The 27903-nt window shown below is 42.8% G+C and overlaps 1 long non-coding RNA gene across 1 annotated transcript in view; it reads left to right on the top strand.

Moving 5' to 3' along the window:
- Positions 1-3236: 3236 nt before the first annotated feature.
- The window catches only part of LOC120300662, a 42044-nt gene continuing 17377 nt past the window's right edge, over positions 3237-27903 (top strand). The window contains exons 1-2 of the long non-coding RNA XR_005554710.1: positions 3237-3321; positions 17631-17747. This is a non-coding gene — a long non-coding RNA (uncharacterized LOC120300662). The remainder of the gene's footprint in view (positions 3322-17630; positions 17748-27903) is intronic.

Here is a 27903-nt window from a genome sequence, read left to right as displayed (position 1 = left end):
ATTTTAGGGATTCTGGTTGTTCTAAAATCAAAGAATATTTGAATGTAATAGTTGAAGGGGACTTTGAAGGAAGGGTAGCCCCTGTGCAGGAATCCACTAAGGCAACAATATGTTCAGGGTTGGTATTGGTAGGTGGGTTATAGTATTAAAAAAGAAAATTAATAAAATTATGATTGAGATGGATTCATTTTACCAATCATATAAGTAATGCATCTCATATGTCAAGTATAGTTATACTTAATATGATCACCCAATTTCTAAAACTGAGGATAAAGTAAGTATTTTTGTTCAAGATTTCTTTGTTTAAAGAATGGAAAACTCATTTTGAATGTGATGTTGGTGCTATTTTTATCCTATAACACCTTCTATGTTATTCACATAACATTCCGTTAAACATTTTGATTTAAAAAAGAGTGATTAAAAACATAGAAAACTAATGGCAGAAAAAAAACCAAGGATCCATTGAATCTGCCCTTTGAGTTTTTGTTTGTTTGCTTTTTGTTTTCTTATGAATTAATTAAATTAATTCATTTTACTCATTATTTTAATTAATCCATCTTTTTATTCTTTTATTTTGCATTTATTTATTTTTAATTTTTCGTCAAGCATGTTTAAACTCAGTTGCTGATATTGACCCACTATTTCTGTTAGAAGTTGGTTCCAGGCTTTCACTATTCTTTCTGTGACGTGACATTTTCTACCTTGACTTTTGAACGTACCTTCTGTCCGTTTAAGGTTATGGCCCTGGATTCTTGATTTTTGCTTACTATTGAAAAAAACGCCTTCTTGAACCTTATCCAAACCTTTAATATATTTAAAGGTTTCAGTCACATCCTGCTGAATGCAGCTGGGTGTGTTATGCATACCCAGCCCCAAAACATGAATTGAAGGGGGGGAGAGAGAGACTGGGGGAGGGGCTTGAGAGCTTACTATGCTGGGGGGGAGGGGAAGCCTGCTCTTAGCAGACCTGCTTCTGCCAGCTTGGTGATCCTTGCAAAACAGAAGAAGCCCTGCACATCCAGACCCCTCCAGAGACACGGCTGAGTTGCAAACTTGTCTGCTCTTTGCTGAGCCCACGTTAATGGGTGTTTGCCTTCCCATCCATCTTGCACAGCCTTTGTGGCCAGGAACTTCCCAGCCTCTGTCCCTGGACTTCAGCATCTGAGTGCTCAACAAGGATTGCTTCAGGAGATGCAGTCAGGAATACCCCGTGGGTAGAACGTTTCTGAAATGCTGCTGCATTAATCATGTGGCAGAGTGTGGGCTCTATGTTTTATTGAAAAGTCTGCCTGCCGTTGAAAAATAGAGAACAGTCGCCATTTCAAACCAAGGCTTAGAGGCATATTCTTCTGTGCACAACCCCAAAATCTCTTTTCTATCTGAGCAAAAATTATTTCTTTGCTTGTCCAGAAATGATTTTAAGAGCAGCAGTAGCAGAAGTTCTCCAAAAGATATTGTTATGCACACACAAGCACACACACACACACACACACACACACACACACACACACACAAAACCAGCTAAGGATCTTGGTTGTTCATTTAGGATTATAAGTTCACCTGGACGTCAGCTGAATCCCTTCACTGGAAGAGGAACAGCTGATCATGAGTTGACTGAGCGTGAGCCGTTAGCTTCTCAGGCACAAATAATAAATGGCTGCTAGACCAGCTGCATGTCCTGTAAATGGTGACTAAGCAAGAAGTACATTTGTGAAGTGCACAATCTGGACAATATATATGGGATTCATTCAAGGGCTGCTGTCAGGCACCAGAAACCAGGAGCCAGAATGGAGTTCAAAAACACGGTGACTTTATTCCATGCAACCTATCCACAAGAAATCTGATCTACTAACGGTCAATGTGAACTGGCGTCAGATAAGAGTCAATGGATTTCATGGGGGAAGGTGGACTTAACTCTCTTATGGGGGTGGCATAGAGATTCCAAACTGATAATGCCTTTGACCCCGCCCTTGGGCTCCACCTGGTCATCTCCTACAGCTTCACAGCAGATGTATCGTCCTCCTTCCTCAAGGATGGGAAGAGGTCATCCATGAAAAAGGCTCCTCCATACGTCTCAGCCTCACGCCCGACTGTAATCTGCATCTCAGACTGGATAGGAATCTTAAACTCTCCTCTCTGTTAAGGGCACAGCAGGGAAATGATGGAACCATTTAGGGCAGTTAACACCTTCTGTCCCCTATGTGTCAAAGCTGGCTACAGGAGTTTCTTTCCCTGGTTTAATTTAATTTCTATCATCTTAAAAAAGAAGAACTAACAGTCCTTTCTGTCACTACTCAAAAAACATCTTCTTGGCAAACATGACACAACTTCGAAGATGACATTTTAATTTCCTTTACCAGACTGCTTTCTACAGATTGTCTTGAAGTAGGAAAATGTCTCATTTAATTTAAATGCTTGCATTTCTTTCATGAATTAGAGAAGCCTCATTTATATGCCGAATAGTTTTGAAAACGTGTATGTTTTGTTTTCAAACGGGTTACGGTAGTCTTCAGCATCAGTCTGTACTTTAACAGAGATCCCTTCTCTTTCTTCTCCTCCTCTTTCCTTGAAAATTCCAAGGATCTCTGTTTTTTTAAAAGACTAGGCAACCCATGCATGTTTTTAGAGATAGATAGATGTTACAGTCAGCATTAGCTATTCAGTAAATGACACCTCTGTGAGCACCAATGACTCTCTAGTCTAGCTTCTCTCCCCTTCCCCTCTTAATACATCTCCTTACTCAGGGTGAATACTAACAGCCAGGTAGGAAGCTGTACTTCACCCAGAGAAATAATGCGGGTATTTTGTTCTGAATGAAAATTCACTCATTTTTTCATGCGTTTCATTCAAAGTGAGCAATACCCACATAGATAGGCCCAGGAAGAAAACAGTGAGAAATGAAATAGACAAGGGGCTAGAGGCCCTGGGTCTTTTTTCACTGAAATTCAGGCTAGTGGAATGCAAAACATCAAAGTTTTACTGAGAAATACAGTGAAAGAATTCTTGGTGACTTTTTCTCATCTTTTCAGAAGAACCTCTGCCACGCACTAAAAGCGCCCATATCCCTCTTCCATTTTTATCTTCTTTGAAAAGGATCTGGTCATAACACCAATTTCACCTGACCATGAGATGTTGCTTCATCACCATGGCAACTGGAATTGTATCCATGGTAATAGTGGTCAGGTGACTACTGTATCATCATCCCACTAGTTCTAAAGAAGATGATGATTAAGGATGGATGGGAAAGTCTACCGTAGTTTATATTGGCACTGCACACTGGGGTGTTTAAGTGAAAGGAAGATGGCAGAAATCAGCAAGAAGGTAAGCTGACCTTCCTTTTGTCTTGTACTCCAAATCCCTACCAGAATTTGGGACCTAAACAGCCCCAAATTGTGATCTGACATCATGCCTTTAAGGTAGATCTGAAGCCAAAGGCTTTTGGCCCAACTGAACTGAAGTCACCTTCAAGTCAAGCTAGACCTCTGTTTGTGTCGAAGATACGTGCAGGCAATTTTCTGACTACAGAAATACTTCTGCATACAGAAGTAGATTTTTAAAAATTTAACAGTTTGGAAGTTTCCAATCCAAATACTAACCAAACCTAATCTTGCAGAGTTTCCCTCCCAAAATGTATCAGAAGTTTCCTGTCTCAGAAGCCTTTGCATCCTCAGCCTGCTATCCATTCTCCCATTATAAGGCAATTGGATGTTCTGTGCTTCTGAAAAGCCCACAAGTGTCTTTGCTGCTATTTTAATTAGCTGTTTTGTGTTGATTGAGCATTTAAGAGAAGGGCGCATTAGGCATCTTTTTCCATTAGTTCTTTAAAGTGTCACCCAAGTGCCTGGCCACTAAGATTTGCCATCTGTCTCCATCATGCTGGCCTTGGTCCATCCCAAAGGGGCTACTTACGTACAGAAGAGGAAGAGAGAAAGAGACTTCATTGTTTTTTCCATGGCAGATTGAGCGTGGGATTCCACTAAGGAAGGGCAGCCCATGAAAAACGGCCCCAGGGCTCACGGTGACTATAATCTAATGGCACCCTCTGTGTTCAGAGGCAGTCAGATTGCCAAATGCTGGGGAGCCACAGTAAGCATCTGGATGGCATGGTAGGAGCACCAAGAAAACCCAAGAGGAAGCAAACAAAAGAAATGGCTGATGATCATTGTGGAGAGGAATTACAAATTGCTTTAGAATCTACCTGCAGACTGGGCAACCAGGATACAGCCCAGTGTTTAGGCTATCTGGATGGCCTTAGAAGTACACGGCTCTCAGGAATCAGTCAGTTCTCACAATTGTCAACACAGAGGCAATCAATAGACATCTGTTGTTGCTGTTGTTGAAGGATCCAAGTGTTCCATCATATGGATGCCCCATCAAGGACTTTAAGCTTCTCAACAGGACCAAGCTGCTAAATTGGCTGGAAGCATCACCTGAGCGGTCCCAGCCAGGATGGGCATCGACAGTGCTTTTCAGTTCAGGTTGGGCAAGGCTGACCTAAAAAAGTTCTTTGCAATGCAGTCACTCTGCAGCACTGTTTTAGCTGCCTCTGCCGTGCTCTGTTAAGGCACAACGAGGCTCAGAGGAAAAATCAGCCGCCTGGCTTTTTCGTAATAGCAATATTCCTGGCAATTAAGCAGTTGGTTGCAGGGACTCCAGGGGCTTTTTCTGCAGAAATTGTACATCTGTGCTTCGCTGTAGCCTCCCCATTTTATCTGCATTTGGGATCGTCCCTGGTGCAAAGCACTCAAATTGCCAAGCCCAGCCTTTAGGCAGTGTTTCTGGTCCATACTTAGGCAGGTTCAAGACTCACGGTCCCTTTCACATACATGCTCACACATGCCTGCCATGTGTGTGTTTGTGTGTGTGTAGCTCTTTCACTGCAAAGGACATGAAGATCGGAGCTTTGGAACTGGGCATGTCTGAGGACCTTCCTCCAGTAGTAGCAACTGCTTGAAGATTAGACAACGGCTGCTTCCAAGTTGCACAGCTAATTAGAAGCAAAGGGCAGCTTGTCGCTTTTGCAGGAGAGGAAATTTGGTAAGATTTTAAAAGTCTCCCAAAATGTCACTCATATGTTCTGTTATTTATTTATTTATTTATTTATTTATGAGACTTATATACCGCTTTAAGTGCAAGCACTCTCTAAGCGGTGTACACCAGTAAACAATGTATATATATATATATATATATATATATATATTTACATTGCCCCCAACAATCTGGGTCCTCATTTTACCTACCCCGGAAGGATGGAAGGCTGAGTCAACCTTGAGCCGGTGAGATTTGAACCGCTGACCTGCTGAACACAGTCAGCTAAGGTGGCCTGCAGTACTGCACTCTAACTGCTGCGCCACCTCAGCTCATAATAGTGGTATTCCAAAATTCCCTATTGTGGACCTTGTCTGGCTTACTTAGCTTGGAACTTGCACCGGAGCAGTTCATGATCGGCTCCACCCATTAGCACTTGGCCATGTCTTTGATGCTATAATGGAGCTCCACCACCTCCTTTTAACAATAAATAGTCGGTTTGACTTCTATATACCCCATCTGGTGATGTCCAGGCATAGAGACATCATTTGAAGTCAGCTTACTACAGGAAAGAGCAATCCAGTCAGTGACAGACAGAGTGTCATTTAATCTGGTTTAAGAAGAGATTGGACAGCCATCTGTCTGAAATGGTGTAGGGTTTCTTGCTTGAGCAAGGATTTAGATTGAAGTCCCTTCCAATTCTGCTATTCTGTTATAGTTTGCCTTACAAGGGTTGAGTTGGAGTCCCTTCTGCTGCCATTTTCAATCAGGCACTAGAGAAACTGAAAGGAATTCATCCATCAAGTGTTTCTGGAAAACTTCACCAATATGAAATTTACATGACTGAAGCTATTTTTTAAATTAATCTATTGGAGCAAAGCTAGAGAAAATCATAACATACACCAACTCTTCTTTTTATAAAACAATATAGATTAGAATTACACAAAATACTCTGTTTAAATATAGTTGGATCAAGCTCCTTCCATTCTTTTGTACTGATTGCTTCCTGGTTGTTTGAGGGACTGCCTCTCTCCAGAAACATCTGCCCATCCAGTTTGATCCTCCAGGATTCTTTCGATGAAACGGCACCATCTCTCTGGAGCTGGCAGCACCCCTTCACTCTCACAGCACCTGCCTTTTGGAACAAGGTTGCCCCAAGATCTGGATGGCCCCCTCTGTGTTGTTTTGAAGGGGTCTGAAGACCTGGCTCTTGACCCAGGATATTGGGAAACATGTCTGATGTCTGGGTATTTTTTCCCCCTCTTTCTTCTGCTATCTTTGTTCTGTTTTGTTTTGTGTTGTTTTCTTTTTAAAAAATATTTTTAACAATTTGTAAGGAATGCCACTTTGCTGTAGAGCAGGGATCTCCAAACCTGGCAACTTTAAGTCATGTGGACTTCAACTCCCAGAATTCACCAGCCCTGGTGTAGAGGCTAGAAACCTGGAGACAGTTCCAGTCCTTACTTGGGCACAAAGCCAGCTGGGTGACCTTGGGCCAGGCACTTTTCCTTAGCCCCAGGAAGCAGGCAATGGCAAACCACTTCTGAAAACCTTGCCAAGAAAATGGCAGAGACTTGTCCATGATGGAATGGAAGAAAAAAAAAAATATTGTAAACCAAGCAGAGTTGCTGGGAGTCAGGCAGCATTTGAATTTAATAAACTTTTATTGTTATACAAGCATAACCCAAACACTGGAAGTGGCTTACCATTTCTGCTCTATTCTAACATAGACTTATTTTTCATCCTGGCATGAGTAAGTTGTAGCAATATTTGTCCTTAGATCATTTGTAAAGAAATCAAAGTTACCTTCGATGCAGCCAGTATGTAGAAATATTTTCATACACACAACATAGAAATATTTCCACATGATATTAATGGCCCAATCAAGTAATAAAAATACTTTTTTCCTCTTGATGTTCTTGGTCTTTTTACTGTTGAAAAACTGAGGGGGGGGGAGAAACGCAGCCATTTGTAACATCAGTTTACAAAAATCTATTAAAAAGTATTGCCATCTATTTCTTCTATAGTATAAACATATTAATATGTAATGAGACAATAAATATTAATAAGAGCTCATATCTGGAGAAATAGGAGTTTACGTCTCCTTAGAGTTTAATTAACACAAAGACTATATTAGTTCTGAGTTTTCTCCTGGGCTAAGACATCAGATCAGGAAATGCTGATGAACGTAATGAAGTTAGGAAAAGATTTGTAACTACAGCTTCTCCTTCCCACTCAGGCCTTCCGTTTGTGAGAAAGGAGTTTTTATTTTAAAAAAACATCAAAAGCTAAAATACGTTTTAGCATTGTTCCTCAGCCCCCAGCAGGAAATTATTAATTTAAATGCCTTTGTAACAAATCATTGTATTATAATTGTTTGGCACTTCTGTTTTCCTAGAATGCGTATCTCCAGAATCTTGATAAAACAGTGATATTTTCAATGTTCTTGACAAGCTGGAATCAAGGGAAATGCCCAATGGCAGATTTCCATGTTGCTTCTCTATCTGATCAGTTTCCAGCCATTGTTTCTCGTCCTGCCCTCTGGTGCTTTGGAGAATAGTTTGACCCCCCCCCCCCTTTTGTGGCAGCCTCTCAAATACTGGAATACAACTATCATGTCGCCTCTATTTCTTCTTTTCTTTAGACTAGCCAAAGCCAAGTCCTGCAGCCGTTCTTCATATGTTTTAGTCTCCAGGCCTTTGATCATCTTAGTTGCTCTTCTATGATTTTTTTCCAAACTCTCAACATATTTTTTGTGATATGGTGACCAAAATTGGCTGCAGTATTCCTGGTGTGGCCTTACTAGGGTTTTATAAAGCGGTACTAATACTTTGTGTGATCTTGAGTCTATTCCTCTGTTTATACAGCCCAGGATTGTGTTAGCTTTTTTGGCTGGTGCTGCACATGGCTGGCTCATGGTCAAGTGATTGTCCACTAGGACTCCAAGGTCCCTCTCACAGTTACAGCAGAAACCTTTCTCAGAAATATTAAAAGGCCAACCTAATGTTTAGGGAACAGTATAAAAAGGTAGTCTTTCATGTTCTGTATTCTAATTTTCTGTAGGAAGTTCTCATGGTCATTTCAGAAGAGAAATATTTTAACTTTCCCTATCAGCCTGAAAATCCCCTTCTCCTAAATATATTTGTAAGAGAAGAGGACTTAACTGCATTGTGTTATGCATGTCAGGGTTGCAAATAACCTTTTGCAATATTGTTGTGTCAGCCAGTCTGATTGTACAACAGTCTTATCATGAGAGGCTGAAGCCCACTTGGGTGGGCAAGCTGTCAACTGGCAACATCATTTTTCTGCAAAGGGAAACAGTGCCAAAAGCATCTTCCAGAATCCCAACACAAATACTAACATGCTGAAATATTCTAAGTTTAATTGACTGAAGACAGGGGTCTTTTTGCTCTCGGAGGGGAAAAGGGTGCCTGTCAACCATGCTAAACAGTTTACATTGCTTGTCTCCCCATCGTTCTTAGGAAGAAATTGTAATTAAGAGTCCAAAGTGCTCCACAAACTTTACACAAGAATGGTGGGAAGAAAATTTCAGTCAGCTGAGATGGCCAAAGCTAAGGGAAAAAATAGTGTATGTGTGTGGGGGGGGGGAGTTTCTGCACCAGGAGAGATTAATTGTGATCAGTTCTAATGAAAAAAAAACCAATTGAGGAGAACAGAAGCAGCCAGTTTGAAAGAAGAGCCAAGGGAAGAAATAAAGATGTAGAAAGAGGGTCACGCAAAGGTTTGGATCAAGGGTCTACAACCTTGGCAACTGTTATGACTTATGAACTTCAACTCCCAGAATTCCTCAGCCAAGCCATGCCAAGTTGCCAAGGTTGAAGACCCCTAGTATAGACAGACAGCAGAGCATTTTTAGACAGTGCATGTACCTATCTTGCTGTTTGATGGTGGTGTTTTCAGTTACACTGACTGCAGTGATCCCCTTTGCGACCTTCTGGCAAGCAAAGTCAAGGGGGAAGCCGGATTCACTTAACAACTGTGTTACTAACAACTGCAGTGATTCACTTAACGACTGTAGCCAGAAAGGTCATAAAACGAGGCAAAGCTCAGCTAACCACTCTTGCTGACCAAGGCAAATTTTAGGCTCAAGGACTCTCTGTATCCTGCTGGCCCACCATGTCAAGGCAGGGAACCCAAGGCAAATGGTCCCCCCGTTTGGCTGGAGTTGAGTAAGTAGCTTATACCTTTCCAATGCAGGCTAGTAGTGGTTATGAGCCATGACTAATGCCACTGGCTCTGAATAAGGTACCCAGAATTATTAAGGGGGCAGAGCAGTCTTGCAGCAAGGAAAACATGTGTCAGGAAAGAATTGTGCTTCCTATAAAAATTTTGGCCAGTTTTCCTCCCCTTATAATAGTAGATGTCAGGATTATGCCGGGTTGATGAAAGGAAGGTCATTTCTTTCCACAGCCCATTCGAACAATGGAGTTCAGCCAGCAGACGTGGTGATGACACACAGTTCAGGCAGCTTTAAAAGGGAACTGCACAACTACTCGGAGCCCCTGGCTATCAGTAGTTCTTAAAGTCTGTATATAGTACTTAAAATAGCAATTACGGAGAAGCAATGATAGATGAAAATGACCAGCCACTTGGTCTGCTCATGAGCTGCTTGAATGCACGTGATTGCATACGGTTTGACCCAGAAGCATGGGCTTGACGGGTCCTCGATCTGAAAGCCAACTCTGACTTTCATTGTTTGGGTGCACTGGGGCAAATGTGCATGCTTATATATGAATATGAGAACAGAGAGAAAAGAAGAGTAGGGAGATTTTAAGCTTCTTTGGCTACGGAAACTTTAAAAAATGGCAAAATGTCTATGGAGACTCTCAATCAACCAAATCATGGTTGTCCCAAAGGTGCCTTTTCCAAAAGGCAACTGGACTTTGTTTTTTCTTTGAAAACATTACACGTTTCATCCAAGAAGCTTTTTCAAGCTCTCAAAAAAAATGGCTAAAAATGGCAAATGGATGGGTTAGAGTAAGAACACAGAAAATAAAAGGTTGATTCCAGACTTGTTCCTTTGAAGCCCAGGTACTATATGCCTAGAGTTAGGCTGATGCATACCTAAAGAAATCATACTGTCCTCTCCATGTCTTCCACTACTAGATTTGGGCTTCAAGGGCTCCTGCAGGATGGCAGAAGAGGAGAAATTTGCCACTTCCACCAAGCTCAAGTTCTTTCTGCTCTTTAAGAAAGAGCCCCTCTTGCCCAAAGCCAAGCGAAGGGTAGCTGCTAGAAAAGCTGTGCATTTTTCCTTTGGCGGTCTGAAAATCAGGGGCTGTTATCATGAGTAACAGAGAGTTTTGTTGAGCTCAGACAAGACAGGAATCCCTACTTCTGAATCATTTGCCATCTTTGCACAGCGTCTTCCCTGTGGCCCCTTCCCCCCCCCCCCCAAAAAAAAAGTGCTCCTGGGACACTTGGCTACCAGGGCCTTCAGCAGCATCTTAAAGCTTGAATTCCTTCTGGGTTTTTTTTTTTAATTTGTTATGTGCCCCTTTCCACTGACCTTTTGTGCCTCTTTTTATCCCTGGTATTTTGCAAGGAGTCCACCGCCTCTTGGGAAATGCAAAGATTGAATATTTGCGAAGTGGCACTTCAGAAACATGGCTTCAAAGAGCTATCCCCTTTCCACCCCAGAGTCACCGCTAAATATCGCTGAGGAATTTCTCATCTCTCGAGTCAAATTAAGGAGACATTGGGCTTCGCAGCACGTTTGACAGCTGCCATTCAAACTCCTGGGGAATTTCTCTCACTCTCTCCTTCCAGAGATTCGTGACAAACTGCCTGCACTATTGAGCCACCTTCAATCTGGCTACACAGATGTTACAAAGAAGTTGTGAGCTCTGTCCTTACAATTAATTGTTTGTGGCAATTCTAGAGAGGAGACAGGAAGCTGGTGTGAACTCAGGTGAGGGTCCCCTCACGGAGGCACGGACTCCATGCCAGCTGCAAACTAGTTACACCCCCACAAGGGCCAGCAACATGGAGGGGATTCAGAATTTCAGTGGTGCTTCTGGCTTTGCCTGACCTCAATAGGGTGGCAATGTTTCTTCCATTTATGAGAGAAATTGACTGAGGTAAAGAGCTTTCTGAAACGGACCAATTACTTTTATTGCCTCCTGAAATCCTGTCAATCACAGCATTGGAAAGAGTGTTCTTTGTCCAAAAGTCCACATAAGAAGAGCCACGGTGTACTGAGGACGAGTTTGAAAACCACCAAAGATGGTGAGGCATAAACCAAGAGATTTCAGGTAATCTTCAACCAACGATGGTGACGGAGTCTGCCCATGGCAGTCTTTAGGTCACGACAGCAGGCAAATCAGCGTCAGTCACGTGACAGACACCACTTTACGGCCTTTTTGTGGGAGATAGTTGAGTAAAGATGGCTGTCACAAAATGAATGCGGTGGTCATAAAACACTGGTCATTCAATGAACATGCTGCCGTTGTTAAGCCAACCCATTGTTCGCTAGGGTGCAGTTTTGCTGAAAACCAGAAGCAAAACCATCATAAAACACCATCATGTCTTCAGGATGCTGGAAACAGCTGTCAATCCACCCAAAGTGCAGTCATGTGACCAGGGGGCAACCATCAGAACATCAGGACTGGGTCATAACTCCCTTTGTATAGGTAAGACCCAACTCTGAATGATAGTTAAGCCACTGGCCATAATTCATTAATTAATTCATAATTAATACTGTACACTTTCTCCATTGATGAGGAAAACAAGGGGGAAGAGCTCTTCATTTTCCCTCATCCCAGCCCATTAATATTCTTTGGGGTTTCCTGAGCGATCGTGAACCCTTTTATCATGAACGGCTTTATCATGCTGCCGTTGTTAAGCCAACCCATTGTTCGCTAGGGTGCAGTTTTGCTGAAAACCAGAAGTAAGTTCCGGTTTTTGGCAAAACCATCATAAAACACTAGCTGGCTCAGGAATTCTGGGAGTTGAAGTCCACGAGTCATAAAAGAGCCAAGGTTGCCTACCCCTGTCAGCTAGGATATGCCTGAGAGAAGCCCAAAGCTCTCCTCAATGCCAATACTTCCCTCCAGCTTGATAGGCAGCCCTTTTTTCGTGGGTTACGATTCTTTCACAGCTCTGCTTCCCTCTAAGCAAGTGCATCATCCGGCTAATATTTTGCCCTTTCCCTTCCTGGACTCTCAGGGGACATTGGCTGATTGTTTTGCTGAAGTCAGTGTTGACTGTGGTCACTGCATGAACTGGTTACTGTGTCAAAAAGGATTTCAGCTGCTTTAGGATGATTTATTCTTGATAACCGATGTTTACTTTGGCCCGGGAATGACCGATCCTTCCTTAGGCAATGTTGAACCTGCATAAAAATAAAGTTTCCACTGTGCAGCCATTTTTCTCCCTTTAAAACCATCCGCCTGATTAATATAAAATGCCAATCAGTATCCTACGGTTGCTATAAGGAAAACACAGTTAAAGTTTTGGAAGGAACTCCTCCTTCTCAGCCACAGATTGAGCCATCTTGTCTTTTCAAAATAATTGTAAACATGCTATAAATTTTCATCCATTGATGCATTTCAATTTATCGAGGCTGAACTACCCCTTACGCTCACTGCAAATATTTCTTGGTCTATTAAATGTCAAGAGTTTCAAAGCTGAGATTTGCAGCAATGCAATGGTGATCCATCACTCAAATAAAGATCCACGGCTACAGAAAGGGGGGGGGGAGAACATTTCATACCTGTCACGCTCAATGGTAAATGTCCAATACCTTAGGAAAAAAGCACTTCAAGTTATTCTTAAACTCGACAGTTGTCTTGGCTCCGGGCCTAATCCAATGAAAAATTGAGGGTGCCTGCTCAGTCAACAATCACTGGAGGGTGCTGCCAAAAATACCCCAAACAATCTCAAATTCATAAAGTATTTGTGGTTTGATGAAATGAGCAAACAACTGCACGGATTGAGAAACAGTTGGTGAACATTGAGAGCCTAGTTTGGTCTAGTGGTTAAAGCACCGGGCTAGAAAGTAAGAGACTGTGAATTCAAGTCCATTTCTTCTTTGTATAGAGATATTATCCCAGACCATGTAACTGACCTCTTCAAGATTTAATTACACAAACACAGTATAATACCTTGTGAAAAATTAGCAACTGTTTATCACTCCCTGGCTCTCTTGGTTGCATAAACCCGCCCTTGACTTAGACTGGAAGATAGCCAGAGATTTCTTGATAATAGATTCAGTCACTCTCTTTATTGCTAGAGAAAAGTGCATGTAAAACTTTTCTAAAAAAAAAATACACTAGAAAAGAGTTATGGGATGTATGTCTACACATAAACATGTACACAAAAGCAGATGATCAAATCTCCTTTTGGCAGATGATAGCCCAAAAGACCACCAGTGAGGGCCTGTCGTATCCCTGCAATAATTTTTTCACTTCACAGGTAGATAAAATCTGATCTCATTCTATGATCCTTCACGCATCAGTCTCCCAGTCTGCCTTCCAGACAGAAACACAGAAATTAAAAAAAATTGGGCACCGGCTCTGGCAGGCAAAGCAGTGGGGAGCTGTTATATCTCCACTGAAGTCTTCACAACTTATATTGATTGGTGAGCAGCCCTTTTGCTGCCCTCAACTCTGCCCAGGAGTTCCAAAAGACTGGACCTTCTCCGTAATTCTTCCCATATCCTGGAGCTGGTCCTGAAGGAAACCACAGTCAACTGTACCAGAAGCCATGGAGAGATCAAGGAGCACAAGAATAAACGTACCACCACCATCCTAGTCCACCACAGGTCATCTACAAACATGACTAGGGCTGTCTCCATATTGAATCCTGGTGTCAACCGTCCCAGTTAGCACATTTTAAAAAAGGAACTCCTAGTCCTTAGAGTTTACCAAGAGTGAAACTTTACTGAAAGATCCATCTAGGTACAATAGAAGCAAACTCAGTTCTAAGGTTTTCCTGTGAAAACCAGTATAGGTAAAATCCCCATGCTCCTCTGGGCCACGCATAGTTCATTGTCCACCAATTGAATGTGGTTTTTTTTTTGTTTTGGGAAAATAGTCTGCGTCTTTTGGACAGTTCTTGGGACTTGACCTTGGTGGGTAACTGTTCTCAGGCGGCAGAAGGCTCTCATGCATTCCTTAGCCCTCCCCCCTCCCTAGGAATTTATGAGCCCCCTCTCATTTTTGCTTGGTAAACTGAGAAGCCTAAATCAGAGGCAGGCATGGGTGAAGCCAAGTCAGCTTTGACCCCTGGCCTGGAAGGCCTCTAGCTAATTGACTCTTTCCTGGGTTCTCTGCAGCTGCACTCCAAACACTGTTCAAACCCATCCCAAAATTCCTCTGAGAATGGATGCAAAATCCAGTACCCAAAGAGCAGGTGCCAGCCCAATCCAGAAGTGCCTTTGCATCCCTTTGGGATGTCCATCCCTTGCGCCTGTTTCTTGATTGGGAGGCCTTGCTGACGCTCAAGCGTCTGTCAGCCAAGATCAATTATCGCTGGGAAACAAGAACCTGTTTCAAAAAAACAATATACAAGCATCTAATTCAGGGGTAGGCAACCTTGGCTCTTTTATGACTCATGGACTACCCCTGACCTAATTGGACTTTTACAGATCAATGGAGAAGAGGGGAGAGGAAATTTTACTTGGTATTGTTTGCATACAGATTCAGCTTATGCTACTTCTGTAACCACCTCAGCTTCAGTAAAGTAGACTCTTGGCAAAAACAAATGGCCAGGCATCTTTCTTTCCTAGATGACTGAGAGGGATGATTGACATTAAGCTGAATCCTAACATTGATTGATCGATTGGATGAATGGATAAGTGAATGAATATATGCAACTGATGTATTGATCCTTTCTACGATTCACAGAGGACTTCAATTATGCTTGAGCAATTTTCACAGCACAACGCAATTGGTAAAGAAGACTAATTTGGAATTAATTTCTCTAAATCAAAATCAGGATATTTGCTAATAGTTGGAAAATGTTTTCCTGACAATGCTGTTGAACAAGCACCATGCTTTTAAATCTCTAGAGGTTGCCTTCCAGGCCAAAAGCAATAAAATCATCCATAATAATATCCAGAATGAGCATAAGAATGCATTGGCTGTTCTATCAATGGGATGTGGGAGAGAGAGGGAGGGAGGGAGGGAGAAAGAGAGAGAGAGAGAGAGAGAGAGAGAGAGAGAGAGAGAGAGAGAGAGAGAGATGCAGCTATCATGTCTCCCCTATTTCTTCTTTTCTTTATACTAGCCAGACCCAAGTCCTGCAGCCGTTCTTCATATGTTTTAGTCTCCAGGCCTTGGATCATCTTAGTTGCTCTTCTCTGAATTTTTTCCAAACATACAACATCTTTTTTGTGATATGGTGACCAAACATGGCTGCAGTATTTTAAAACCCTTTAAAACAGTTCTATCACCATTTTCTATCAGCAAGATAAAAATGATAATGAAAACTTAATATATTGTATATATAACACAAAAATAAAACAGCGTGAGCAAAGCATATTTAAAATAAATCCCTGAATTATGAATTATGGACTTTGCACACCAACTGACAAAATAATGAAGAACAGCAAAAATACGAAGCTAACAATAGTAAAAAAAAAAAAATATGGCTCAGCAAGGGACCCCCGCAAGAGCTGGAGTCCCCCCCCCAACCTGGCAGCGGGGCTCATCTCGCCCCCCACCCCCAGGGTGGGGAGAGGGTCATATCTCCTGACTGGCAGGCATCTTTTAAGACCATTCAACAGCCAATATTTATTTATTTAAGTGGTTTTATGCCATTTCCACCGGTAATGAGGCCCCTGAAGAAGTGATTTATAAAAACCAATTAACAACAGCATCTATTAATAAAACCGCAATAAAAGCTCAACATCAAAAAGAGTGCAGTTAAAGCCTTCAGCCAAATATCAGCAACGGTGAATATCCAAGTGGAACAGAATAAATGGGACCTTCCCACACACACACACACCTCCCCCCCCCCCCGTGGAAATATCAGGAACAGCAGGTTGGAGGGGGTCCCTGGTACACCCTCCACTCCCCCTCCCCAAAAGGAAGGAGCAGCAAAGGGGGGGGTGAGAAACTGAGCCTCCTGACCACTGACTTGCCCTCCCTAGCCATAGGAGGAAGCTGATTGGCTGAACACCCTGCCACTCTGCTGTGCCACCAAAGGCCCCCTGGGGCACAGCTGGCATCTCAGGTGGTAGGCAAGGAAGGAAGGGGCTATGGGACACCCCCCAGGCTCACCCCACTGGGAGAAAGGAACAGCCTGGGATGTGCCGGAGAAGGGAACGAGAACGAAGCAGGGCCAGGCTGCCAAGAGGCTGGACTCCTGGAGAGGACTGGGTCAGCTGCCTGGGTCATTCAGTCTTGCTGTAGGGTCCTGGCAGGGAGGAAATCCTTGAGCTGGGAGAAAGTAGGGCAAATGCACAAAGACCTGGAGACACCCTCCCCGCCCCTGCTCTCCATCTGAAGGAACAGTCTGGTGTCCCGATGATCTCCAGATATTTGGGCCAGAGGTGCAACCTGACCTAGACCAGGGGTCCCCAACCCCTGGTCTATGGATCGATACCGGGCTGCAGCATGCCAGCAACCGGGCTGGACAAACAAGCAAAGCCCTATCCGTGGGATGCAGGCAGCACACAAAACCACGCACTCTCCCGTCCGTGGAAAAACCTCTCTCCACACGGAACCGGTCCCTGGTGCTCCAAAGGTTGGGGACCTCTGTTCTAGACATTGAAAGGGATTGCAGAATTCCTCTGAAAAGGGTGACTTTGCAATGACAGTGCCCAGCCCTCCGAGCTAATTAAACGGTGATATTGCTGCTTGGAAAATATTTTTAAAGACAAGCGTGATTTGTTGCGGCCCCACTCGTTAAGTAACGACTGATGTGTGCGGCCACACTGCGCCTTCTTGTAGCCAGGATTTCAGGGATGAAAAAAAAGAAAAGAAAAGCGTGGAGAGGAAACCCAACAACTTTGAATTCTTGGGGAAAGCAAGTTGTGGACAAAGACCATCTGGAGGGTGGGGAGGCCCTGGAGGCCCCCGACATCCCCTCTCTGGCTGCCCCCTGAGCAGCGAAAAACCTGCCCACAGCCAGGATGCCCTAAAGGCAGGCAGCCCTGCCCTTCAGCCGGTGGCGTTGGCGGGAAGGGCCTCTGGCTGCCAGTGCGAGGTTGGCAGCTTTTTCCCACTCCTAGCTCTACATCTAAATAAGTCACAACCCCCTTTTTTTCCCAAGATATTCCATTAATATTTAACAAGACAGCCCACAGCAAGTTAGATAGTGTAGCAATTAATTTTTAAATGGTGACATTTATTACAGCATGTAACTGCTACCTAGCTTGCTGTGGGCTATCTGCATAAAATGTCAGTAAAATATCTCCTAATTCTCCTCAATTTAATGCAAACATAAAAACTGTAATCATCCCATTATTGTATAATATAATTGAAGTCTTTCATTTTATTTTATTTTAATATATATTTTTGGCACTGCTTGTTTCTCCTTTGAGGAGGGATAAGGCTGTGGGGGTGGGGGAGGGGAGGGTGGTGAAGAGTAATTAATGCATAGATTAATTTAATTTAATTTCATCTATACTTCAGATCCAAGCTGGCAAAGCTCAAGATAACGACAGAGAAAATGTTGATTAACACTGAAACAGCTTGCAACTGCCATCGACAAATGCTGTAAGGAGATGCTCACAGGCAGCAAGGATTCATGTATGTAAAAGTGGGGCTGGGATCACTGTTTCACATTCAGGGCCAGCCTAAGCTGGTTTGAAAAAAAAAGTTCAGATATGTAGCTTATTTCCTCTCTTTCCTCCTCAAGCGCTCTTCAAGACTAGGGGTGACATGATAGCAGCATTCCAGTATTTGAGAGGCTGCCACAAGGAGGAGGGGGTCGGTTTATCTTCCAAAGCACCAAAAGACAGGACAGGAAACAACGGATGGAAACTAATAAAGGAGAGAAGCGACCTGGAATTAAGGAGAAACGTCCTAACAGTGAGAACAAGTAATCAGTGGAACAGCTTGGCACCAGAAGTTGTGGGTGCTTCAATACTGGAGGTTTTTAAGAAGAAACTGGACAACCACTTGTCTGAAATAGTATAGGTTCTCCTGCTTGAGCAGAGGGCTGGACTAGAAGAGGGGGGACATGATAGCAGTCTTCCAATATCTCAGGGGCTGCCCCAAAGAAGAAGGTGTCAAGCTATTTTCCAAAATGCCTGAAGGCAGGACAAGAAGCAATGGGTGGAAACTAATCAAGGAGAGAAGCAACCTAGAACTAAGGAGAAACTTCCTAACAGTTAGAACAATTAACCAGTGGAACAACCTGCCTCCAGAAGCGGTGAATGCTCCAACACTGGGGGTTTTTAAGAAGAGACTGGACAGCCATTTGTCCGAAATGGTATAGGGTTTCCTGCCTGAGCAGGGGGTTGGACTAGATGACCTCCAAGGTCCCTTCCAACTTTACTATTATTATTATTATTATCTCCAAGGTCCCTTCCAGCTCTATTCTGAAAGCCCAGAAATGTGAAAACTCTGTAGTACAGAGAGCCCTGTTTAAGGTGCCAGGGAACTCTGAAGAAGCTGTAGAAACATTAGTGATGTTCTGAAAATATAAAATGAAAATATATGTGAGTTGTAAAGAGCCCAGAGTTAAAGAGATGATGTCAAAGAGGATAAAACTCAAAAGGAGCTGAGATTCACAAAGGGTCTTTTCTAATCTGTTCAAAATAAAAGCAAAGAAAAGAAGGGAATGTGACAAAATATGAGCAGTAATAAAGAAAGCGTCAAATTACTCAGCTCCTATTTTAGCCGAGAGCCCTTCTTTCTACACAACCCTCTTCAGCTGCTTGTCTCCCCCACTGATGCCAGCTGGAGATGAAGTTCACCCAGGCAATTCCTGCTTTGGATTCTTTAACTTAGCAGAGATGCTGACCAAGTGTTCTGTCTACCACTACCCCGAGCTGAAGTGGGGGTGGAGAAAATATCACTTTTGCTTTCTTTTCTTGCCACTTGGACCAGCCTATATGAAAACTGATGTCAGTTTCAGGGAGGGAGGGGGGAAAGGCAGGCAGGCCAGAATAGAGGGGATGGAGGAAGGAAGGAAGGAAGGAAGGAAGGAAGGAAGGAAGGAAGGAAGGAAGGAAGGAAGGAAGGAAGGAAGGAAGGAAGGAAGGAACAGAGAAGAGGGATGGAGGATGAAAGGTTCTTGTTTCACCCATTGACAAAGGAACTTGTTATTAAAAGTCACCCTGGACTTAACAAATGCAGGAACAAGTCTCGTTCCACCTTCTTTTTCTTTTTGTTTAGGTTTTTTATCTTGCCTTTTCTAATATATCCAACTCAATGTGGCAATGAATATATCAATGCTTCTTCCTCCTCCTATTTTTCTTTTTGATTGGGTAGCTTTCTAAGCAGGTGTTGGGAATCCTAAGGATGCAATAGTTTTGTTCCATGAGCTCCACTGTTTGCCAGTTTGCTTCCGGGGGCAATCCAAGGTGCTGGTTTTGACCTTTAATGCCCTAGATGGCTTGAGTCGACCTTGAGGAAAGCTTCTTCTGGATTATATCTGCTGGTCCCAGCAGGAGTGGTAGGCTGCATCTCCTGTCTTCAAGGGAGCTCCATCTGTCATGGCTTTTCTCCTACGGCCCCTGGTCTCTGGAACATCCTTCTACCCAAGGTGAGGTTAGCCCGTCTCTCTTAGCCTCCCAAGAGACTCTGAAACCATGTTTTTTTTTTCATCATCCCAGGAGAGCCTAGAAGGTGTTCATGTGAGATCAAGTGATGTTTGTTCTCCTGCTTTCTTAGGTTTCATATGTTTATTTTATAAGTTCTGTGTAAGTATTTGTTTTATTTATGTTTGACTGGGGTTTTTTTTTTACATGGTTATGGAGTTTTTAATTGTTGTTGTACACTGCTCAGAGTCATGTTTTTTGTGAAATGGGTGGCTGTATAAATATCCTAAATAAATAAATCTTGATTTGAGGAATGTAGTTGATAAAATGCCCCATAAAATTTGGATTAGCAATCTCTTTTAATGAACAAGAGGATAAAATGTGTTCAAATGAAACAGAAGGAATAGGAAGGGGTTGCACTGTGCATTTAAAAATATCCCTTCCTGCTAACAAATCCAGATGAATGAATTTGACAGTGTCGTGGAGAACATCTGCGATAAAAAAAAAGTGAGAGAAGAAATAAACGCAATATGGTGCCCAGCAAAAAAGCAGCTCAGGGTGATGCCTTCCAGGAGATGATAGAAATGAGTTCGCCAAGAATGATCACTCTAGGAAATTCCTGATTTGATTTGCTGACAGCTTTGTCCTCTATAGGACTGAGGCCGGCACAAGGAGATCAGTAATCCTTGACTTGGTACTGATCAGTAGGGAAGGCTACCCTGAGGAGGTGGAAGGAGCAGGAAGATTGCTGAAAGGGACCATATAAGGCCAGAGGTCTTGACTCTAATTGGGAGGGAAAGAGTAGAGTCGAAATCAATTTTAATCATCTTAGGGCATTGGCAAGTTGATAAGGAAGACTCATAGGGAACATTCATAAAGAAGCAGAATTACAAACAGTCTCATTTCTGAATTCTTCCTTGGAGACCACCTGGCAGTGCTGCCTCCCAGAAGACTCAGCTCCACCCCAGGTCAGGCAGGAGGAGCTTGACAGCCAAGACTGAGAGCAGAGCAGCTGGAGAAGCTGGCGTGATGAACAAAGTGCCAGGCAGGTAGAGGCAAGGGCACAGTTATGCCATGCCGATACCTGGGTTGTGAATCAGCTGAAGGCCTGACCCTCTGGAATGGGGAGGGTCTGAACCAACTGCTAAGGCAGGGGTGGGAAGCTATGGCCGCTTTATGACCTGTGGACTTCAACTCCCAGAATTCCTGAGCCAGCCAACCATTCCTTTATTGGCCTTTGAAGAGGGCCGCAGAAGAGACAAGATCCCCAATAGATAATGCCTGACTGGTATTTGCCAAGGGCTCCTTGCAAACATGGCTTGAGCAGCCTTCTGGAGGAATACTAGAGCTGTGTTTTTTTAAAAAAATGTCCTGTCCTGAACAGACTGCAGGAACAGGGAAGACAGCCGCCTTCAACAGCTGCATGCTGTGCAATTGGTTTTCTGTTGCTTTTGCCAACCAGGCAAGGAGAGTGGTCAGGGATTGTTCATCCCTCCAGCAGTTAATGCTCAGGGTGAAGGTACATAAAGATGAGGCCATCCACCAATAATTGTGTCTCCACATAAAAACTCGCTGGCCTTGCTGCTTAGACAGATCAGGACTCAGCAGTACGATGGCAATCTCTTTTTGCTTGTTAATGACTTTGGACTGCAATGTAATGTGGTCATCTGAGCGGGCCCAAAGCACAGCAACCTCCCAGCTCCAATGTGGGATCCCTCAGCCTGACTCTTTACCTCAACCTTCCCAAAGAGCAGCACAGGGCTCTTCCATAGGGCTGTTAATATTGGGGTGAAGCACATGCAGGCTTCAGAGCAAATCAACAGGGAATATTTTATCCTCATGGCCAGTGATGATTGCCCTTGGAGTGACTTATCTGCTGCCCTGTTGCAGCTCATCTTTCATAGACTTTGAGCTGATAATTATAATCCCTCGGCAGAAAGGGAGAACTTGATAGCATTTCCTTCCTCTTCCCCATGAGTTTGTCTCCTGTAAAACTTTAGAATAGCAGGATTAGCAAATGGCTGCCTGGGTAGCTGGACCCCAAGGAAGGCAGGACTATTATAGTTGGGAACATACTAGAACTGTGGATTATTTAACAGAATAACAGAGTTGGGAGGGATCTTGGAGATCTTCTAGTCTAGTCCCCTGCTCAAGCATAGAACGATTATGCTGGCAAGATGGAAGAAATGAGCAGCCATGAGAAACCAGAAGCCACGGAGAAACCAACGTCAGAGGAAGGTCGCCAGTAATTTAACATCTCCACCAAAGAGGCTCTGCTGTGTGAGGTTCAATGGAAAGATTACAGTGTTTGATAATGGTGCAATGAGAGTGACCAGAAAGAGTTTTAATTTTAAAAAGGAAGCCTTTCTTAAAATTAAAAGTAAGGAAATAATGTTGCAGCTGGCCAACTTGGGAAGTTTATAGCTAATGCATATATCTAATTTACTTGTTTTTCAAACCTCATATTAAGCAAATCTCTCCCTCCTTTTGTGTTTTCAGCACCTTGCATTTTGCATTCCTAATGAGAGCAGTAATGGCCAGAATAGATTACAGGTGGCTTCAGCCTCTGAGATAATGTACTTTTCTCTATGCAATATTCAGGTTTAGAAATGTATTAATGGAACAGGATGGCTTAGTGCTGTTGAAGGGTAATTTCTGTGTCTTTTTTTTTCCATTGCAATTTTCAAAATTATATCTATCTCCTTAAAAAAAGAAAAACAAAGGTGAGCATCTCCCGAGAAGAAGGAAGCCTGCAAAATGCAAAACCTCTCTTTGGTTAAGCTTGACAAAAATCTCCCCAAAACAAGGCACACAAAAGAAAAGTTTGTCAAAATATTGGACAGTATCATTTCTTTTATTGGCATTGCCATCATAAAGTTTTGAAACAAGCTGGGAAAACAGGCCAAATAGAATGGAATAGAATAGAATAGAATAGAATAGAATAGAATAGAATAGAATAGAATAGAATAGAATAGAAGTCTTCTAGTCCAGCCCCTTACTCAAGCAGGAGAACCTATACCATCTCAGACAAGTGACTATCCAGTCTCTTCTTAGAAACCTCCCAGGTCCAGTTGGGAAACTCCACAGAAGGTCATGGAGAATAACAGGGCTAGGATCCTCTGGGACGTCCAGATCCAGACAGGCAGGTTCTGGCCAATCAACCAGACCTTGTGGTAGTAGACAAGGACCAGAAGGCAGCAGTGGTGATAGATGTGACAGAAGTGCCAGGGCCTGAAGGACGAACTAGAGAGGATGGAAAATAAAAGCCAAAGTGGTCCTAATGGTGGTTCTGACTCCTAAGCTGGGGGGTGGGGCTCCACAGAGATTGGTTCCTGGAGAAATTTCCTAACAATGAGAGCAATAAATCAGTGGAACAACTTTCCTCCCAAAGTTGTGGGGTGCTCCATCCCTGGAGGCTTTTAAGAAGAGATTGGACAGCCATTTGTCTAAAATAGTAGGGTCTCCTGCTCAAGCGATTGGTTGGACTAGGAGACCTCTAAGGTCCCTTCCAACTCTATTACTCTATATGCTATGTTTTATGACTTCCCCTCTTTGGGCCGAATTTTAAAACCGAATCTCCAAATTGATTTCTGCATCAAGCTGAATAAATGCCTTTGAATTGTTTTGGAGAGATTCAAAGATTTGATTCAGAGATTTCATGGACTTTCTAGGTTTGATGAGGATCCAACATCAATTTGTGTTCTATGCTTCCCTTTCAGGTATGGAAAATTAGAGTTTCTCTGATATTGACAAGAGCTGTTGATATCTCACTCTTTTGCTAGAATTAGTCTAGGTAGTTTTATTGGAGAGATTTATTTATCATGTGGCACATTCACATCACATCTCAATAAAAACACAAGAGATAAAAATACAAACTATGAAATATAAAATATTACAAAGGTATGTCTAGATTACAGATATAATTTTTGGCTTCATTTGTCACAACCAGGAAATCAGCAAAGTCTCCATTATGCGCCCTATTTTGGCACTCTGTCACCCTATGTTGGATAGTTTGTTTTCAACCCTGCAGTCACAATTTGGGTGATTGTATTTTGCCCCACTTGTAGGGAGCATCAGCATAACTACCATGGCCAGTGTGAATTTGATTCAGGGTTGGCCCTATTGCATTGAGGAGGGAGGGAGGGAAGGAAGGAAGGAAGGAAGGAAGGAAGGAAGGAAGGAAGGAAGGAAGGAAGGAAGGAAGGAAGGAAGGAAGGAAGGAAGGAAGGAAGGAGAGAGAGACAGAGACAGAGACTCAGATCCTCTAATTTATTTGTTTTTAAAATCCCTGTTCCTTTTCCTATTCCCTGTCCCTTCCTCCGCCTCTGCTTATTTTCTTTGTAGTAGTCATCTGTTTTGTTTCGTTCTGTATAATGATTAGTCTTCACAGTGAGAGGAAGATTGAAAGAATTTGCTTCCTGTTAGCTATTATGTATAATGCAAGGCTATTTCTTTATGCCAGAGCGTGCAGTATGATCGGGGCTACCTTTTTTCCAAGTTGTTTTGCAACAAACGAGACACAGCATCTCATTTCCAGGGGATGCTAACCTTGCCAATGAACCAGGCCAGCAAGCCTGCCAGTAACACAGATTGTCACCAGGGGAGTTGCTATTTTAGAAAGAACTTATAAATTAAATAATAAAACTTTGAATTATTCAGGTGTTTATTTTGAAGCTAGTGAAGACTACCTTCTCTGTTGGTTCAAGAAACCTTCGCTAACAGGTGCATTTGGAATTGTACCTTTTTTTTTTTTTTTCCTCCCAAGGCTTTCCTGGACCTGCAGAGAAAATGACTGAAGCAAAGGAGGAAGATTGGGATGGGAGCTTTGGAACTGAGTGATTTGGCCCATCCTCAGCAAGGGCTTACTCTCTTCCCTGAAATTCAGGACCCTCCCTTACCCTTACCCTTGGCCTCCTCCTCCTCCTCCTCCTCCTCCTCCCCCCCCCCCCCCAGGCTGCCTTCCTTTTCATTTATGCATCTGGTCCTATTAATGATAGCGAGATCGGGCAGCTCTCTTGTGTGGAAAATCATCCTGCTGCTTGCCATTTTTATTCCCTGGGTATTTTATTATAGAGGGATATTTGCATAAAAATAGCATTTTTCTTTCACAAGAATTCATCTGCTCCTGCTTCTCCCATCCCTCAGGATTTTACTGTGGATAAGCATTGTGTATTCCTGACACTGTCACATATACAAAAAACACCCAATTATTTAAATTATTGTAACTTGTGTGGGTTTATTTTTTCTTCTTCTTCATGAGTTGGCTGTTCAGTCAGCACTGCAGTGAGTGGAAATAGATCACACACACCCCAGCAAGACAATCCCTCTAAATTGACAGCAAAAATATTTTAAACAATCTGGACAACATGCTATAATTCCTGCTGCATTTAAATCTTGTCTCTCCCCGCATTGATGTCTTTGTGTGTTTGTGGCCACGATTTTAGGCTTGGGATAAACAGGGCACAGTCTCCCCAGAAAAGCCGCTGGGGCCAGATGGAGATGGAGATGCTGAGGAGGCAGGGGGTCACTTCGCACTTTGCAGGAGGAGTGGGGTTCTGCTCTTGGGGGTGCAGTTGGATCTCCGATCCCGATCACAAGAGCCTGAAAATGTGCTAAGCTATTGTTATTCACTATGTGATTGTATGCTTCCTTTTTATTCAAGGAGGGAGGAAGTGTTACTACTTAACTGTACAAATTTTTCACTTTAAAAATCCAAACAAATAACAATTCCCACAATTTGTGTCACTGTTTCATCTCTTGCGAAACAATCAGTCTGCTTCTGCGTTCTGTTTGCTCCCTAAGAAGCCTTTGCCACGTGGGTTCATTAGCAACATCAACTTGAGCAGCTGTGCTACTTAGTGGAGTTGAAAATAAAAATAAAATGGGATCAAATGAGACGAGTGGAGTTGGAAATAGCATCCCAAAGAACGCAAGTGGCACGAATGTGGCTTTGGCACTGTGGTGTCAAAGAAAGGAATTTGGAGGAGACTTTTGAGGTCTTCTAGTCCAATCTTCTGCCCAAGGCAGGAGTCCTTATTCCATCTCAGGGGAAAAAAAGTGGTCCAGTTTTTTCTTTCAAACCTCCAGCAATGAAACACCCAGAACTCTGGTAAGCAAACTGCTTAATGGTTCTCAGAGTTAGGAAATTCCTCTTTATTCCCAACTGATGAGCTTCCACCCATTGTTTCTTGTCCTACCTTTAGGTTTATCGAGAATAAATCACCTCTCTCTTTCCTGGAGCACTGAGACATCGCCTGCAATTGAGGGGCAATTCACTCCTTAGAGGCAGGGAGCAGGACTGAAAAGAGAAGTCTTGGTTTCCTGGACCAGGATCTGTGCTTCCCTCTGGGAGGGGCGCTTTTGCCTCCCCCAGCCTCTCTCCCCACCTCAAGACGGGAAGAGAGACACAGAGAAAGGAACTGATTACATGGTTATACGGAAAATATGCTTGATGTTTGGGTGTCAAATGAAATGTAATTTTGAAATATATTTTTGCCCTTTGAATGATACATCATCCTTCAGAAATGCCATGAACTGCCCCATTATTAATGCAGTTTAGAATGAGTAGAATTGAAATGATAATGAGTTTCTAAATTAATATTGCAACTTCTCATTTCAGGATTTGATGAGCTGTATCAAAACTTCATTAAATCACTCTGTTTTGCCAGCTCTGGTTTATAATCAGGGCTGAGAAACGCGTCTTCGGGAAAGCCAGTTGGGGCTGGAGGCTGGGCTGGGCTGAGCTGGTCCCGGTGCAGCAGTAATGGCTCAAATAAGGGAGTTAATGATGTGTTTTTCGAAATGTGATGATAAACTTTGGATTGTTAAATAAGCATTGCATGCAAAATTACGGGGCTAACAAGATGCAACTTTTGCTTTCTGATTGAACATCAAGTCACAGAAATTCTCATCTTTCAGCAGTTGGAAACCATTTCCAGTTCTGCAGTGACACAGTTGTGTTGCTTCAGTACGATTTATATTGTCACTCTGCCCAAATTAGCATGCGTTGATTGGATCCTGGAAAGAGGAGGAGGAAAAGCAGGAGTGGGAGTTGGGGAACTAAGTTAGCCTGTTACTGAGTTAATCCATTTGTAGTTCATAGAATACAGTGAACCATAAATTAACTAAGCAGCCTAGGTTGGCACAGCACACCAAGTCACAAAGATCAAACCAACCAAGCTTAGCATGTAATGTGAATGCAGCCATTAGGTTTTTGACAGTCTTGCTAAGCAGGTTGTGTAAACAGGGGTGGTATTACAGAGGCATTCTGTCTCTGAGGCAAATCACTGCTTGGGAAGGGAAGAGAGGCAGGAGAGGGGCTGTTCCATAGTGCATCTGCCTATATATCAGATCCTGTAGACATGGTCCCTTCAATGCATTGCACAAAACGTGAAAGACTAAATACTCTTTCGTTGGTTGGTTTTTCTCTGCTTTGTCTGTCAAGCCCTAAGGGAGTAAGCCCCCATAACTTTAGTTACTGGGGCTTAAGCATGGGATTCCTCTCAGCCTAGGTCCCAAAATATTTCTTTCTCTGGATTGTTCCCACAAAACCAAAGAGGAAAAAAAAAGTTATAGTCATTCATTGATCTTCACTACTAGTTGATAGGACATTTAGCTTTCCAAAGTAAGACTTGAGGGCTGAACTGAAGGTAGAGAAAGATCTCTAAATCAATCCAAACAAGGTTTAAAATGGATCCTAAAATGATCTATTAATCATCTTATGATGGGAGAATTCAGAATGGAAAATAGTTTATTTAAATTATTTTGATTTTTTTTAAAAAAAAGACCATTTTGGTTGTAGTTTGAAATTAAAACAGAATATTTTAATCATTTGACTCAGAAGAAACTTTTTTGATGTTGATGTGGGAGAAGTGAAGATAGTTAACTGGCGTCACCTTACAATTGATGTCCACTTTTCACAAGATAATCTGTTTCCTATAAATGAAGATCAGAAAAACTCTCTCTCTCTCTCTCTATCTCTCTCTCTCTTTCTCTCTCTCTCTTTCTCTCTCTCTCTCTCTCTCTCTCTCTCTCTCTCTCTCTCTCTCGCTCTCTTGCTCTCGCTCTCTTACACACATGCACACACACTGCCACCATGCACTATTTAATCCACATTTATTGAAATAAATCTCCAGAGAGGCTGATGCCAAAGTTCCCCTTGCTTGCTCTCCTCCTAAAGGGCTGCACTTTTGAGGGAA

Source organism: Crotalus tigris, unplaced genomic scaffold, assembly GCF_016545835.1.
Source record: "Crotalus tigris isolate CLP2741 ecotype Arizona unplaced genomic scaffold, ASM1654583v1 scf7180000017614.5298720, whole genome shotgun sequence".
In the NCBI taxonomy this organism is placed as follows: Eukaryota; Metazoa; Chordata; class Lepidosauria; order Squamata; family Viperidae; genus Crotalus; species Crotalus tigris.
Note: the sequence above shows the minus strand (reverse complement) of the source record. Positions and strands in the feature narration are given on the sequence as shown.